The sequence below is a fragment of the Hyaena hyaena genome, unplaced genomic scaffold (genome assembly GCF_003009895.1).
Source record: "Hyaena hyaena isolate Hyena2069 unplaced genomic scaffold, ASM300989v1 scaffold_837, whole genome shotgun sequence".
Lineage (NCBI taxonomy): Eukaryota > Metazoa > Chordata > Mammalia > Carnivora > Hyaenidae > Hyaena > Hyaena hyaena.
In genome coordinates, this window is record NW_024081470.1 from 549,912 (window position 1) to 567,950 (window position 18,039).

The following is an 18,039-nucleotide window of genomic DNA, read 5'->3' on the forward strand; positions in this document are numbered from 1 at the left end:
CGTATGATTACATGGCATTCTGAAAGTTTCCTTTCATAACATCCTCATACATGTAACTGCAAGTTACTACCTGTCACCTCAGTATGCTGTAGCTAATGTAAGAGCAAAACCTACATCTTTCTGGCTAACTGCTGCTACCCTAGCATCTAACCATTGCTTAACACACACTGGGCACTCAGAAACTATTAAACAAAGTGAAGAAACCAAGGGAAATAGAGATTTAGTTAGATAAAAATGAAAACAAAACAAAAAGCTTATGTTCCATTGTAAAACATTGCAGAAGATAAATGATTTCAGAATAGTGGAATAAAGAACTTTCTACTTTTTTCCCCCTCTATTCATAAATTGCACCAAAAATAAGGAAAACTAAAATCAAAACACAAACAGCATCTTTAATGTAACTCTTTGGCATAGAGGAAAATTAAAGGTAAATGCCTACAGACTATGGCAATGGGAAACCCTCTGAGTTAGCCCACAAACTTCAGTAAGGTCCTGGAATTGGAGCTGCCAAATAAAAGTTAAGGGCAAAGTGTGTAAGTGTGGGTGTTTCTGGAAGACTTGTTAGAAAAAGGATTTGCCTGAGAGTCTTTTTAAAGAGCATTTAGATCCCTAGATGTTTACTCCTGACCCATAATAAGTTAGTGATTGTGGTGGAATGGAACCAGAGAGGCTAGAGGGAATGGCAAGCATGGAGAAATGGGACCTCAGACTGAACTAGCAAATAGATTGACTAAGCACAAGTCTTCTTGTTGGGCAGCACCCAGTTCAAGAGCTTAGCAGCCAGGATGATACTTCTCAGGAAGAGTGGAGAGGAAACTTGCCTGGGAGACTGGCATTGCCACAGAGAAAAGACTAACAAACCATTAGCCATCCCCATTGAGAAAGGAACTGGCCACCAGATCACCTTACACTGAAATACACCAGTTGACAGGCCTTGCTTTACATGCTCCCCCAGAACCACCAGTTAGCATTGATCTGACCCACTCAGAAAAAATGTAGACTGGCAAGGGTCATTAGCATTTGAGGAAGTCTGTCTCTAACACTGAAACAAGGAGATTAAGAGTGTAAAGAAAGTGGGGCACCTGGGTGGCTTAGTCGGTTAAGCGTCCGACTTTCGCTTAGGTCATGATCTCGCTGTTCGTGGGTTCGAGCCCCGCGTCGGGCTCTGTGTTGACTGCCAGCTCAGAGCCTGGAGCCTGTTTCAGAGTCTGTGACTCTCTCTCTCTCTGACCCTCCCCTGCTCATGCTGTCTCTCTCTCTCTCCTAGAAATAAATAAAAAAAAAATTTAAAAAAATTAAAAAAAAAAAAAAGAGTGTAAAGAAAGAATAAAAAAATAAATATAGATGGGTAGAGAGAAGATAAGAGGAAATTTTGGAGTAAGAGGAAATATAGGAAGAATAAAATATTAAAAAACAAATGAAAATTACCATAATCATCTTTGAAAAGACATGAAAAGGGGCACCTGGGTGGCTTAGTCGGTTAAGCGTCTGACTTTGGCTCAGGTCATGATCCCACGGTTCATGAGCTCGAGCCCCATGTCAGGCTCTGTGCTGACAGCTCAGCGTCTGGAGCCTGCTTCGGATTCTGTGTCTCCCTCTCTCTCTGCCCCTACCCTGCTCATTCTTTGTGTCTCTATCTCAAAAAATAAATTTAAAAATTTTTTTAAAAAAAGAAAAGACATGAACATACATTGTACTCATGAAACAAGAACAGAGTGCTATAAAAAAGACAATTTAGCAAACAAAAAATGACTATGAAAAGTTAAAATTTTAAGTTAAAATTTTTAAATTTAAATGAAGTGCCATTCATTTACTCGACAAACACATATTGAGTGCTCATGATGTTCAGGGCACTGGTCTAGGCACTGATGGAATGAAAGCCCTTGCCTTCTGGTAGCTTATATTGCAACTGGCAGAGGCACATCATAAGCAAATACATATATTAGTAAAACATAGAGGCTGCCAGCTGGAATGATAAGTGCTTTGGAGAAGTAAGATAGGATAAGGAAGAAAGCACTGGGAATGTGGGATTGCTCTTTTATAAAGGATGGTCAAGGAAGTCCTCACTGCTCAGGTGACATTTGTGCAGAGCTCTGAAGTAACTCAGATGGTGAGCCATGTGGATATATGAGGGGAAAGCATTTCAGCCAGAAAGAAAAACCAGAGGCCCTGAAATGAGACTCTGATTGGATTGCAAGCAAGGAAGCTACTAGAGAAAGAGCTGATGGGGCTATGGTGACCTCAGAAGTGACATAAGCCAGATCATGTAAAATGAACCTGTCAGACACAATGGCCCATACCACAGAAGATGTTCTGTAATGCCTTCTATACTTTCCTGAAGCTAAATCCATAGATCATATGATCTACTTGTACGTATAATTTCTAAAAGAATCATGTAATTTCCCAAGGGTAAAAATATGTGAGAAATTTCTAAAATATATGTAAACTGTAGCGTATGATTACACCAGAAGTGTAATCATAATGAAGTAATCAAATGCTTTACCTATAATCAGAATCACTATAAACATGACATAAAATTGTAGATTGGTAGAAATGGGATATTATGGGTAACTCAAGTATAATGAGTGGCATTGTTATTGATGGCATGACTTGGTGAAAAGAACAATTCTTGATAAAGTTCCAAATGGACTGATGTATGATGTGCAGAGAGGATGCTGGAAAGTCATACAGGAGGCACGGAGATTCTTCGCTGTGCTATGCGTTGCAGAACGTCTAGCAGCCTTACCCTGCTCTCTAAATGGTAAGAGTGCCACTCGTGGAAACAGTAAGATTCTCCTGGAGAACTCTATAAAAGGCAGCCTTTATTACACTACCACCCCCATGGAGAAACACTGACTTAAGGCCTTGAAATCTATTTTAAGGGTTTTTGACATTGAGTAGGAAGTGGTATTAAAGACACTGAAAGATTTTTATCAGAAGAATGATATCCAACTCGTGTTTTAAAAGAAGACTTGTGTTGAAAATAGGCTCTAGTGAGGAAAGGGCAGAAGCCAAAGATTTCTTAGGAGGTTCTGCCGTCAGCCAGGGTGGCTCTAGCTCAAGGTATTGGTTAGATGTGGCTGGATTCTGGAGATATATATATGTGTGTGTGTGTGTGTGTGTGTGTGTGTGTGTGTGTGTGTACACACACACACACATATACAGATATATATGTGTGTGTATATATATACATATATATAATGTAGATGAAACAGGATTTGTTAATTTGGTGAGAAGAAGCTGGATTCTGGATATATATATATATTATATGAAACAGGATTTGCTAATGAGTTTTATGTGCAAATGATAAAGAGAGACGAGTCAAGAATGGCAAAATTAGTTATCAAGCTTCACTGAGGTAGTGTTCTAACACACTATGATTCTTTTGTAATGCTTTCTTGGCAGGGAGGCTGATCTGAAGTCAGGTTTTGCAAAGATATGCCACTGTTTGTCAGTAGTCTGCTAAGTTGAAGGCTCTTCACTTTTGCCTTCTACACATCACCCAGAGCCATCAATGGGGGCCAGAGCTATGGCTCTAATATTAGAATGAGTGCTCATTTGGAGTTTCTATAATGAAGGTGCATGCATGGTCCAGTATTGCAAATTTCATTAACCTGATCAACATAATGTCGTCATTCCACTACCTGATCATCTTACCATGGCACAGATGGTAAACTGGAGACAGAGCTGAAATGGGTTTTCTAGCCCCCAAGGGAAGAGGGTCAAAGCAACACAAAACCTCTGTTTTTCATGGACAGTATCCTTCAAGCCTAGAGGCTAATCACTAAAAACAGAAATCAAATTAAGAAATTAAGGTGATGGGGCACCTGGGTGGCTCAGTTGGTTAAGCCTCTGACTTCGACTCAGGTCATGATCTCACAGTTCGTGGGTTCAAGCCCAACATTGGTCTCTGTGCTGACAGCTTGGAGCCTGGAGCCTGCTTCAGATTCTGTGTCTCCCTCTCTCTCTGACCCTCCCCTGCTCGCTCTCTCTGTCTCTCTCTGTCTCTCAGAAATAAATAAAAAACATTAAAAAAAAGAAATTAAGGTGAGCTATTATAGGGTAGTTAGTGTTTAAAACTCTTAGGTCTTACAGCACTGAAAAACCAACATGTCCCAGTGACTGGCTACAAGAATCAGGAGTAAAACTAAAAGTGACTTTCAGTGGGTTATAAACTTCCTCCAAATTTTGTGATGTCTGTAAAATTCATATGAATTTTGCTTCTACTCTGCATTATTTCTATTCTTTCCTAAAATGGAAAGATTATTTTCTATTATTTTCTATTATTTCTATTAACTAAGATTTTCTATTATTTTTCTATTATTTTCTATTAACTAAGATTTATGTATTATTTTTGTCTCGTGGCTTCCTATACACATAATCCCATGTACACTGCAAAGTTACCAAAGCACATTTGTATTAGATTGAAAGCACATTTGTATTAGATTGGATCAAAAAGATGGCAGAGACATGCAGAGTAATTGCGGAGAGTTCAGTAAAGATGTTATTATGTTTGTGAAGGCATTATTTTATTTTTACAAATGTTTATTTTTGAGAGAATACAAGCAGGGGAGGGGTAGAGAGAGGGGGGCAGAGGATCAGAAGTGGGCGCTGTGCTGACAGCAGTGAGCCCAATGTGGGGCTCAAACTCACAAACCACAAGATCATGACCTGAGCTGAAGCTGGATGCTCAACCAACAGAGCCACCCAGGTGCCCCCGAAGGCATTAGTTTAAACCCAGGTGTGCGTGAAGGCATCATTTCTTTGTGACAGGCACAAAGAAAACAAACCCACTACAGTGGGTTGAATGGTGCCATCAAAATATTGTATCCCAATCCCTAGAACTAAAAATTGTCTTATATAGCAGAGGAGTAAATACTACATTGTAAAGTAACATATGTGGTTATGCTAAGGATGTTGAGGTGAGGATGTATCTGGGATTATTCAGGTGGGCCCTAAATGCCTACACAAATGTACTTATAAGAAAGAGACAGTGGGGAATAACACAGACAGGAGATGCAGAGGCAGTGTGAAGATGGAGGGAGAGGTTGGAGTACTGAGGCCTTAAGGCTTAATCCAAGGAATGTAGACCATTACCTAAAGCTCAATAAGGCAAAAAATCTATTTTCCCCTAGAGCCTCTGGAGTGTAAACTTGCAGATACCTTTGACTTTAGACTCTAGCCTCTGAAACTGTGAGGAAATACATTTCTGTTGGTTTTAAGCCACCCAGTGTCGCAGTGATATAGCATCACTAGGACTGGGGTATCAGGGGAGGGAGTAGCTACTGGCACTTGGGGACAGATGTACTGTGGGCCTGGCTGTAGCCCCAGAAGAGAGCCCCTTGACAAGTGCTATGACCTTTCGTAGAGGAATATTCCCAACTGGAAGGGAGCCAGGAGTGTGAATATCCTGACCTCAGCTTCCCTCTGTCTTCTCTTACTTCCATGACTCCCACTGAATCCAGTTAGAAGCTTGGCATCAGGACAGCCTGGTTGATGCTGTTTGTAGAGATCAGCCTCCCTGGAGGGAGTCTAGTGGAACAGGATGGACAATGGTGAACAGAGAATATCCAGCATAACGTCTCTACTCCAGGTCGGTCACTTCCAGATGGCAAAATGATGGGCTCAAGAGTCAGGAGACTTGGATTCTAGTCTTTATATCATTAGCTGTCTGTGAACTTAGTCATCTCTGTTTTTCATTTTTCAATCTGTCAGAAAATAATATTTGTATTGAAACTTGAGAAGTTCATCAGCCACTGAGACTTAGCAGAGGGGACTTGGGTATGCATGTCAAAACAGGGATACCATCTCACATGTTTTAGTGCTTGTGAAGATTTTCTAGGCTTTGTGCAAGAACCTGTTGTTACATACCGAGAGTGGAAAGTGAAAAGTACTCACAAGAGTGAGGTGAGGGAAAGAAAACTCCCTTGTTGGAGTTCAGAAACACTGTGTGACTTTCTTTCTGTGTTCTGCCTGTGCTGTTTTCTATGCTTCCTGCCCTGTCCTTCACCCCACTTCACCCCAGGCCTCTGGAAATCAAGTCAAAAGTCTGTTCCTCAGGGACACCTTTCCTGACTACCTAAAGTAGACCTTTTTAAAAAAATTTTTTTAAATGTTTTATTTATATCTGAGAGAGACAGACAGACAGACAATGTGAGCAGGGGCGGGTCAGAGAGAGAGGGAGATACAGAATCTGAAGCAGGCTTCAGGCTCTGAGCTAGCTGTCAGCACAGAGCCCGACACGGGGCTCGAACCCACGAACCGTGAGATCATGACCTGAACCGAAGTTGGACACTTAACCGACTGAGCCACCCAGGCCCCCCTAAAGTAGACCTAATCTTAAAATTCTTTGGGCCACTTGTACACTTTGTATATTTCCCTATTATTTCACTGATCTCATCATTATTTGTTACTATACTATGTGTTTGACTCTGCTCTTTGAGAGCAAGCCCCTTGAGGTCAAGGAAAGTGTTGTGTTTATCTTAATTCTTAGCACAGTGCCTGGCACCTAGTGGGTCTTCAATTTTATTTATTAAATGAACGAATGAAATAGCAAACAAAACAAAACCAACAAAAAAAAAAAACCCCAAGCAAACAAAAAACCTGAAATTTTGTAAGGGGATGACTTTCTCTGAATCTAGATGTACCTGACTATTTATATTATGTATCAAGATTCACTCTAGAATTCAAAACTAGGTCAGTCAAAATCTACTAACCCAGGATGGTTCCTTGACTATCCCAGTGTTTTCCATCTACCAAAGTGTCCCCATAGCGTCTCAGACAATTATCAGTGCAGAATATATCAGAGTGCATGAAATCATCTTCTTCATGTAAGTGTCCCCCACTATATTGGGAGGCCCTGAGGATGGAAATTATGTCTTGTGATATTCTTGGCATGTATCAGAGTGTCTGACACAGAATAGATAATCAGTTAAAGTTGATCATAACTAACTGAATGTCTACATAATTGAAGTTAATTTTATTATATCTTTAACAGCTTCCACAGCATATATAAGTAATGGCTAGATGAATTATTACCAGTTTTTGACAGTGTGTTTAGAATTGTATGATGTGAATTTAAAAAGATACATAGCATATGCAAGATTTTATTTTTGGAGGAGTCCCAGGAAACAGCCCAAAGAGTCGTTCACTGGAGTGGTTGAAACTGAGAAACAGTAAAGAGCCGACAGGGTTTTGGACCCTGAGAGGCATGGCATATGCATGAAAACACATATAGTGCTTTCAAACAGAACCTCAAAGCGAAAGTCATTAGGGTAGAGCTTTAAATAGTCAGCCTTGATTTGTGTTGAGGCCGCTTCTCCACTGGGCATCTCTGTGTTGCTTGCTCCAGGGTGACTAGCAGTAGAGATTTTTAATTTAACTACAGGTAGTGAGTCTCTTCCAGCAGCAGGAGATAGCCAGCTAATCTTTATAACGGCAAGTGCTTACATGAAGCTTCATGTACGTTAGTCTATTTGCTCCTCCCAATAATTCTGTTATGAAGTTATTTTATCCTTAATTTATATGAGGAAGCTGAGGTCTAGAAAGTTTAAGTGACTTGTCCAAGCTCACAGGACTAAACATATAGCTGGAATGCCTACCAGCACTTCCTAATGACAAAGATAAAGGTTATTTCACTAAATTACCCTCCCTTCTCCAATAAAGGTTGCTGGAGAATGTCAGTCTTCTGGTGGATTCAGTACTCTGATGGATCAGGGTCTTCCTTCTCCCTTCCGTTGATAGATACGAATGTTAATGAGCAGGAAACCACGGAAACCCAGAGCTTCCTCTCCTGTGTAACTGCTCCAAGATTTCTGATGTAGCCCTTTGTCTCTCAGCAAGTTTTTAATTTAGTATTATGATGGGGACTAAAGACACAGAAATATAAAGAGAACCTTCTGAGATGAAGCTCAAAGAGAAGTTTTCTCAGTGTAGCTGAGTCCTTAAACCTTTTTTCTCTGACTATATCTGTGTTAGACAACAGACAGGAACTAAGTGCACCAGGTGAGAAACTCAGATGCTTAATGACAGGTGATAGAAATAATGGGGATTTATTGCATGCTGTCAGGCAATGTGTCTTCTACCCTCAGCTTCTTGCCAGAGTTGGACATTAATCAGTTGCCTCCAGGTTCTGAGTCTCTCTGACATAGCGACTGTCATGCCCTCTCGTTTGCCACCAGTTCCCTTCCCCTTGCCCTTCTGCCTGCCAAGTATATTTGGAATGACGTTGAGTGATTCCAAATGGTACTTTTTGATTGATCCATTGGGCAGTGTGGTTGAAAGAGGAATGAAGTGGTGGGCACAGGTGATCAGCAAGCACAGTCTGAGAAGAGGAGGAGGAAATAAATAGTCTGTTTGGGTCTCTGCTAGTGTAATACCTGAGAATTTTGTTACCTTCAGCTCTTACCTGGCCTGGGATATTGATCTCTTTTATCTGGCTTAGCTCCTTTAAGGATCAAAGTGGGATGGCCGTTGACACTGTAGTGTGAATGTGATCCTAACAATTTATAGGAGCAGTGGGAGTGCTATGCAGTATAATAAGAATGGACTGTGGACCCTGTGCCTTCATGCCAGCATGGTCTTTAAAGGTAGAGACCCAAATTCAAATCTCTGTTTTCTCATTTTATAGCTTTATGACTTTGGAGAAATTACTTATCTCTTTGAGTATCAATTTCTTCATGGGTAGGATAATAGCACTCACCGTGTAGCATTGTAAGGATTAAGCGCTTTATAATGTGACAGTGTTTAGCATCTACAAGTACTCAGTAATACTTTTTTTTTTTTTTAATATTTTTTTATTTATTTCTAGGAGAGAGAGAGACAGACACAGCGTGAGCAGGGGAGGGTCAGAGAGAGAGGGAGACACAGAATCTGAAACAGGCTCCAGGCTCTGAGCTGGCAGTCAGCACAGAGCCCGACGCAGGGCTCGAACCCACGAACCGTGAGATCATGACCTAAGCGAAAGTCGGACACTCAACCGACTAAGCCACCCAGGCGCCCCAATACTTTCTTTTTTTTAACATTCTGTAGGCTCAACGTGAGCTGCACGTTAGTATTGTCTAGGGAACTTTTAAAAATGCCAGTGCTCAGGCCACACCCGAAGTCAATCAATAATGAATCTCTGGTGTTAGGTATCAGCAAATTTTTAAGTCTCCCTTGGTGATTCTAATGTGTGACCATGGATGAGAACTACTGTTAAACTGTATTTTAGCCCATAAAATTTTATCTTGTGCAGACTCTGTCTGGATAAAAATGATGGACTAAAGTTAAATGCTGTTTAAGTTCAGTCACATGCCAAGTGTCTTCCAATTCCCATTTTATGGGTGAGCACACTGAGGGGTTCAAGGGTCTAGAGTAGTGTACGATGGAGCTGGAATTCTGCTGCAGGGGCTCTAAATTTCAGAAAGTGCACTTTCTTCTATGCCTGGGCCCCATCCTTTCTAAGCTAGTTTTGTGGCCTGGAGCTTAAATTTAGTTCAGAATTTGCTTTTCTTAAGTTCTGGAATAAGCCCTACAAAAAGCAACCAGGTAAACATTATAAAATATTACTTGCTCTTTCCCCGTTATCACACAGCTAACGGATGTTACAGCTGGTAGAGGCAGTTACCTGACAGGCTAGAGGCCTGGGAGCCAGATGTGTTCACAGAACCTGTTCTTACTACCTATCACCTAAGTGGTCTTAGGCACGCCGTATGCCCTCTCTGAGCCTTCCATGTCTCATCTGTAGAAAGGCAATAGACTATATACAAACAAAAACCTGCACATGGATGTTTATTAATAGCTTTATTCATAACTGCCCAAACTCAGAAACAACTAAGATGTCCTTTGGTAGCTTTATGGGTTAATGGGTTAATAAACTGTTAATACATTCAGGCAATGGAATATTATTGTTCACCTGAAATAAGTGAGCTATCAGACCATGAAAAGTCATGGAGGAAACTTAAATGCATAATACTGAGCAAAATAACCAATGTGAAAAGGCTACATACTAGATGATTCCACTGATAAGAGTGCAAAACTACGACAACAGTAAAAAGATCAGTAGTAGCCATGGGTTGGGAAAGGGAAGGAATAAATCTGTAGAGAACAGAGGATTTTTAGGGCACTGAAGCTACTCTGAATGGTGTTATATGGTACTTGTCATTACACCTGTGTTCAAATACATAGAATGGACAGTACCAAGAGTGAACCTTAACGTACACTCTGGACTTTGGATGATTATGGTGTGTCAGTGTCAGGTCATCAACTGTAACAAATGTACTACTCTGGTGAGGTATGTTGACTGGGGAAGCAATGTGCGTGTGGAAGCAGAGAGAGCACATGGGGAATTTCTGGGTCTTCTATTTAATATTGCTATGAAACTGAAAGTATTCTAAAAAAATCAAGTCTATTAGAAGAATAAAAGGCAATAAATTAAAAACTTATGATTATATCTTCCTTACATTTTTTTTGAAGGTAAAATTAGTGAAATGTGTTGAAATCTCATGCAGGGTTCCTTATAGCCTGTTATACTCTTTCCCAAACAAATTCAAGGCAAGCCAGACACAAGCCAAGGAGGAATCTTCTCTGATCTCATGGGTTAGGTTAGGGCTCCACGGCCACAAAGTAAAAAGTCTATTGGAGAGAAAGAAGGGTAGTGGCCAGTGATGCAGGCCTGCAAATCCTCCACCATGGAGCTTCACAAGTATACTGACAGGTATAGAAAGACATTGACTCCCTCTGTTCTTTTTTTTTTTTTTTTTTTTTTTTTTTTAATTTTTGATGTTTATTTATTATTGAGACAGAGAGAAAAAGAGCATGAATAGGCGAGGGGCAGAGAGAGAGGGAGACAGAATCTGAAGCAGACTCCAGGCTCCAAGCTGTCAGCACAGAGCCCAATGCAGGGCTCAAACCCACAAACTATGAGGTCATGACCTGAGCTGAAGTTGGACACTTAACTGGCTGAGCCACCCAGGCACCCCTGAATCCCTCTGTTCTTGAAGCAGCCAAAAAGGGCCTAAGATGGCCAGAGCCACTGGCCATCCCCTCTGGCCCACAGAATCTAGTCCATATTCCTGCATCATGGGATATGATCACAAACTTTGTGATCTTGGATGAGAAAAAGACATGATAAGTACTGATTTTGTCTGTCTTGTCTCCTTACTCACCTCCACTGAAATCTGTCCTGGTACTATGGAGTCTCTGGGAAGACTATTCTCTTTAGCACTCTGTTGTCAGTTCTAGCCACAGGATTCTGGAAAACTGAGATGACTTAGCTTTGGACTTGGAAGCCAGAGGAGGTCCACTGAAGGCTAAGATACTGATCCTGGAGATCCTGTGCTAGGTGATAGTGACAATGCCCAGGTATCTTAATCCAGGCCCAGCTCTGCAAAGAATGCTGTGGAAGATGGTGGCTTTTATAGTCAGAGTGGAGGTTTTGTGCTTAAAACTTTTTATTACTATACAAGGAAGGACAAATAACTGGCTACTGGAGTCTGCACTTCTGAAGGAAAAGCAGCAAATTTTTGATAGATTTAGCTACATTAAAAAAGAATTTGAAGACACTAAATCAACTGTACTAGAAGTTAGCCTGAGAACCAAGTCCCAGGTCTATTCATAGAGACCATGAATAAAGAGCTTAAAAGCTAAACCTCTTTTACTTTGTCTTAAAATAAATTCTTATAACAAAGCATGGAAAGAAGAGGAATCTACATGTTTACAAGTTTGGCTGGTGACTGACATTACAGGTAAGAATCAGTCCTCAGAAGACTCAAGAAAGCAAAACCAACATCAAGTATTTGCAATCAAAATATCCCTTAAAACTCATCAGGGAAAAGGAGAAGTGATTTGGACAGCACTAACAGAGGCTTTGGAAGGAATTTCTAATCTTCAGAGAAGCATAAAAGTGCTTTCATAAGACCTTCAAAAATGGGAGGGAAGATCAGAAAAAGTTATTAAAGAGGGAAAAAATTTTTCAGAAAATCCTTCACTGCCTGAGGAGCAAGTTCCTAATAATAGAGAAAGTCAGATCAAGCTTCTAGGTGAACCTTGCTAAAGATGAACAGCTGGACTGCTATTTTGGGGGAATATAACATGAATCATGGGAACATGGAATTGGATATATTGAAGGCATCTAAATCTAGGGAGTTTTTGAATGTGGTGGAGTTACATACTTATTTACAGCATCTTGAAAAAACAAGTAACAAAATGCACACAAAATTAACTGAAGTAGCTGAAATAATCTGTCTACTGAAACATCGAATGAAAAGTTTCCAAGCCAAGAATGTTGGCTTCAGTTAGAAAACACCCAGTTAGAAAAGGAGAGGTAAAAGTTCCAGAAGAAACACCAAGTCCTACTGAATCAAGAAAAACAATTGTGTATCTCATGCTCAATTTATAGAGACTTTACCCTGTAAAGAGATGGAGAATCTTTCCAAAAGAGATGAAACATCAGTAAGTGCCTGTGAAGACTTACACACTTATAAAATTGGGAAGAATAACTCAGTAAGTAATATAAAATCCTTCTACTTTCTCAGGAGGGAAAGATCATGATATTGGGATGATAGCTCTCAGTTGGGCAACTTTGAAAACATAGTGAAAGAAAATATATACATTATTCAAAAATTGGTTGAAGGAGAACATAAAGGCACTGAAAAGTATTCTTCCATTTTTGAAGTTCCAAATGGCACATTTGGCAGAGGACTGAAGGAAACATCAGGAATCTTCTGGATGACCAGATCTCCAAGGAAGGAGGAGCATCAGGCTGACATGGAAGAGCATCAGAACTGATCACCTGCCTCCAGTCTGACTAGTTCTACCCTGAGTTAGCAGGACCTCCACAGGAGAAAGGCAGGGCTTGTCTTGGTGCTCGTCATGCAGGCAGAAGTCATAGGGGAGCAGCTGGTACAGGCTCTGGTTCTCCACACTGTTCTCTAGTCAGAGGTCAGATGTAGAAAAGGGTTCCAGGAGGAAGTTTGTGGGAAGAGAATATCCTGTCCTTCCCCTAATGTGGAAAGTGATGACAAAACTCCCCAGGAGTCTGTCTACAAAGTGCTGTCCCTGATGCAGCACTGTTTTCCACTGGCAACATGAAATGTCAAAACATCAGCCACTAGATTCGCCTGTCTGTCCACACAACCTGGAAACACAAATGGATCACATCAAAGTTGACCTGCTTCTATTGAGTCTACTTTGAAGGTCCAGAACCGTAGCAAGATGTTTTTATCTCTCTCTACCAAATATTCTTTTGTCTCTTATAGTATTATTCTGTTAAAGGACTATATAGTGGCTCAGTTTAAAACATGATAGGCTGTGATTGTTAGTGTAATAAGCTAGAGCTTTAAAATATAATATAAATCTTATAAGTTGATTGATTTCATTTTATTCAATTCACAGATAGCATAATTAGAATGTTTTTGTTGTCATTAACTAAAATGAGCCAGATACATTTAATTCAGTATATGCACACTTGTACATAAAAGCAGCTATAGTAAGTGTTTCACATGAAAAGTTTCAGTAGAAACATTTCAAATTTAAAGTTTATGTCTATATAACACAGGCTCATTACCCTGTTGTTATAAGATTAGTATTATTTACCATTATAAATTTGGTTTATAAAAAGCCTAAAAACTCTTTAAAAAAGGCACAGACCTACATTTCTGAAGTTACTTTTCTCATTGGTTATATGCATGAAAAATTAATTATCCAGTATTACTGAGTTATTCTGGAAATTAGTAGATAGAAAGTAAATTTTAGAATGCCACATTATTGTCTGTTTTTATAATGATCTAACCCCACTTTGTAGTTACCAGTAAACACACAGAAATGTTAACTTTCTCAGCAAGATAGAAAGTTGATATTAGGGATGTGAATTTTGATACTATTAAAAAAATTTTTTTAAACATTTATTCATTTTTGGGAGACAGAAAGAGCACGAGTGGAGGAGGGACACAGGGAAAGAGAGAGACACAGAATCCGAAGCAGGCTCCATGCTGTGAGCACAGAGCCCAAAGCAGGACTGGTATTAACCAACAGTGAGATCATAACTTGAGCCGAAGTCAGACACTTAACCGACTGAGCCACCCAGGTGCCCTCTGATACTATTCTTTTTCATGTAAGTGATGGTCTCTATTCTCCATCTATCAAGGTGCCTACTAGTCTTGAGATATGTCCTATACTTAATATAATTATTAGCAACTAGAAAATTAACTCAGAGTGAATGTATACATTTCCGTAATTGGAAGATACATCACTTACTGTGTTGAGGGCTCTTGTAGAGTACCAGCCTGTCAGATCATCTGAATAATTCTGTTACACTTTATTCTCTTACAGATTATTGTAGTCAGTGTTTCATTTGGTTTTTATGGGGTTTATATAGTTAATACGAGGTTTGGGTTGGGAATAAAATACTTCAGTGAATGCTTATTTGTACCCAAGCTTAGAACTTTGAGTATTAATTGAGACTTGAGTCGGAAGGCATGTAGAATATTTAATTTCAGGATTTGGGAATTTATAATAAAGTCATTTTATTTTTCAGCTAAATGTGTCTGCAAGGTCAATGATTGTTATTGAGAGCTGCAATTTCTGATAATCCTCATGCTTTGGCAGAGAATTCATTCCAGGGAGCATACCCATGCATACCTTCAGAGGGAAATAGTCTGGCATGGATTTCTGTTTGTATGATGTGTGACCAGGAACCTAGTGAGTGTATAGAGGCTGAATGATTATTATATTTTCTATTATACGTGGTCACTGTTCATCAAATACATTGCAGTGCATCAAAAAGAACAGCAGCTCCGTGCTGAAGCATGGTGGGGGCTTTAGATGGAAAAGTCTTATAAAGGAACCTGAAAAGGTCAGTAACAGGAGTAGGAATTGATAGAATAGGATTCAGTTTTGGCAAATGCAATTTGATACATATGAGGCAAAATAATGTGCACTACAGGTATTCAATGGATTAGAAAAACCTGGAAAGTACTAATGGTGAAAAAGACCTTGAAGTCTTGCTAGTGGATGATGAATTGGATTTGGGTTTGTAATGGGCAAGCAAAATAAGCTCATGCTATTGTTGGCAATGGATATTAAGTCAACTACCACATTATTTGAGACATAAATCTCGTATCTTTAAAAAAACGATTATTCTTATCTTGCTATTCCTTTTTCCTTAATTTATGAAGCCCACCTCCTCTGGATTTTTCTGTGGTGTTTGAAATGTTACTAGTTTGGCTGGTGGGGGAGGGGGGGAGGGAGGACAGGCCCACAGAGCATGTGGGATGTCTCATTCTACAGTTACACAGAGCATTTAATGAGGTATAAATGGCTTCATAGTTAACAAAGATGAGATAAAAGAAAGCAGACCCATCTTTTCTGAAGTAAGTCATCTCCATTTCTCTACTAATTAGATAAGAAGAGATAACCTTATTCTGGGTAAGAAAAGACCAAATTCTGCAAAAGACTCAACATGAGCCCCCCAGCATTGCAGATACATCTGAATGCCAGTTGGCAGGTAAAGGATTTAGGATTTTGTGTCATGGCCAAGATCAAAGGGCATGTAAATGGTTTATCTAGCTCTTGCCTGACTTAAGGAAATAATGACTGGATGTAAAAAGTTGAAAGTGCAAATTTTGATTTGACTAAAATGATACAAGTAATTCATTTGTCTGCTGTACCCTGACATCCACACATTGTTTTTGATAATGGATTGCTTATAAATGATTCTTTATTGGGCCCTTTCTAGTGTATATATGTGCAGTAATAAGTGTAGAAATTGTTCTCCGAAGCTTAAAGGATTGACTGCTATATTTAAACATAAGAATTCTGAGCAAAGCTTCCATAGGAGGGTAAAGATAATGAAGCAATTATATACTGAATCTTTTAAAGGATTTCTTTTTTTTACAAATAGTTTATTGTATTTTTTTTTACACAAATAGTTTATTGTTCTTTTAAAGGATTTCTATTTATTCAAGAAAGAGGTCGAGTTTCAGATAATTGAAGAACTTGGGGCTCCTGGGTGGCTCAGTTGGTAAAGTGTCCAACTTTGGCTCAGGTTATGATCTCATGGCTTGTGAGTTCAAGCCCCACCTCAGGCTCTGTGCTGACAGCTCAGAGACTGGAGCCTATTTCAGATTGTGTGTCTCCCTCTCTCTCTGCTTCCCCCTTGCTTGTGCGCTCTCTCTCTCTCTGTCTCTCTTTCTCAAAATTAAATAAACATTAACACACACACACACACACACACACACACACACACACACACACACGAACAGTAGAACCAGGGTGCCTGGGTGGCTCAGTCACTTGAGCATCAGACTCTTGATTTTAGCTGAGGTCATGATCCCAGAATTGTGGGATTGAGTCCCACATTGTACTCTGCACTGAACATGGAGCCTGCTTACAATTCTCTCTCTCTCTCTCTCTCCCTCTCTCTCTCTCTCTCTCTCCTCTGTTGCTCCCCTATCTTCATGCATGTGCTCTCTCTCTAAAAAAAATTGTAAGTCTTCCTTTATCTCAAGGGTTCTATTAAAAAAAACAATAGAACCCCCAAAAATATTGGTAGGGGAATCACTGTTGCAGTAAAATAACCTTTCTTCCCCTTCTCTGCTGCATTTTATGGCACACTTACACTGCATTCATTTATTGCTCCATTTGTTGAGTGTCTTTAGTGTAAGTGATGTTGATGTACTAGACACTAGGGTGAATGTAGAAAAGTATAAAACCAGGAATTTTTTTTTACTCTGGAAGAAAAAAGAAAGAGTGGTAAAATGATGTGTATACCAGTGGAAATTGCTAGTGTTTGTTAAACACTCTGACCATAGCGAGTTATTTAACCTCTCCAGGACTCAGCATCTTCATCTGTAAATGGAATAGTAGTGTTGGCAAAAAAAAATATTTTTTCTTGCAATTAATTTTGTGATGTGTCTATATACTCATTCAATGTCCTATACCTAGTAAGCACTGCATAAATCTAAACTCTCTTCTCTCCTTTAAATGACTCTTTGTGACAGTATGTGGTAATTGCTAAAAGTACTCAGAAGGGAAAAGTTTGAGTCTAATGAAATAGATTGCTATTTCAATAGATAGCTAAAGATATGGGACTTTAAAAAGAGAAAGATGAGCTCATGTCATACATTTTTGAAATATATCTTTAAAACCAGAGAGGTCCCCAGTGACTAGACATTGACACTTTCTTCCATGGATAAGTCAATGCAGCTTTGCAGAGGAAAAAGGCAGGTGTGGAGAATGTAGTATAGTGATTAAAAGACCCATGCATTGGGATCAGAAAGAACTGTGTTCTTCCCTGGCTCCATCAATTTCTTGCTATGTGATCTCAGGAAAGTTACATGTACTCTCTGAGCATCAGTTACCTCACCTATTAAGTGGGATAATGGTAACCACCTCCGTAGGAAGTAAAAAATTCTGAGAAGTAAAATAATTATTTATATATAAGGTGCTCAGAACAGAGCTGGACAGGCACTGTATAAGCATCAGTGTAAATTAACATCTCTGAACTCAGAATGCACTTTACAATCAATAACATGACCAGTGCTATAAGCTGAGTATCCTAGAAAAGAGAGTGTGAGGCCAAAAGTATGCATTTTGTTTTGCGTAGGGTGGTGGTGAGAGGTGTAGCTTGCGGTCTCAAAGAGTAAGAGAAAGGAAAGTGGTCAGGAAAGGAGAGAAGTAAAAGCAAAAATAGGGAATCCATGACCACACTGACCACAGCCTCACAAAACACCCAGAGAGTTCTAGATTAGAAAGGATGTAGCTAGAAAAGCTGTATGCAACCACTACATCTCACAACATTTCAATGTGTGGAGGGAAATAGTGAACAATTTCCTTCCTCTCTCCTGTTTTTTGCTGGTCAAAGTTTGGTTTAATTCCCACTATGCCTGGGGTGTGTTATCTGATGTCTCCACTGGGGACAAAAGAGCTTGCAGGGATTTGAGTGGATCGGACCTCAGAGCTGGAGCTATGGAGACCCCATCACCGTGAACATGATGGAGGCCATGCTGAAGCTGGGTGTTTGCACACTGAAGAACAGATTCGCTTTTCAGCCTTCAGGCC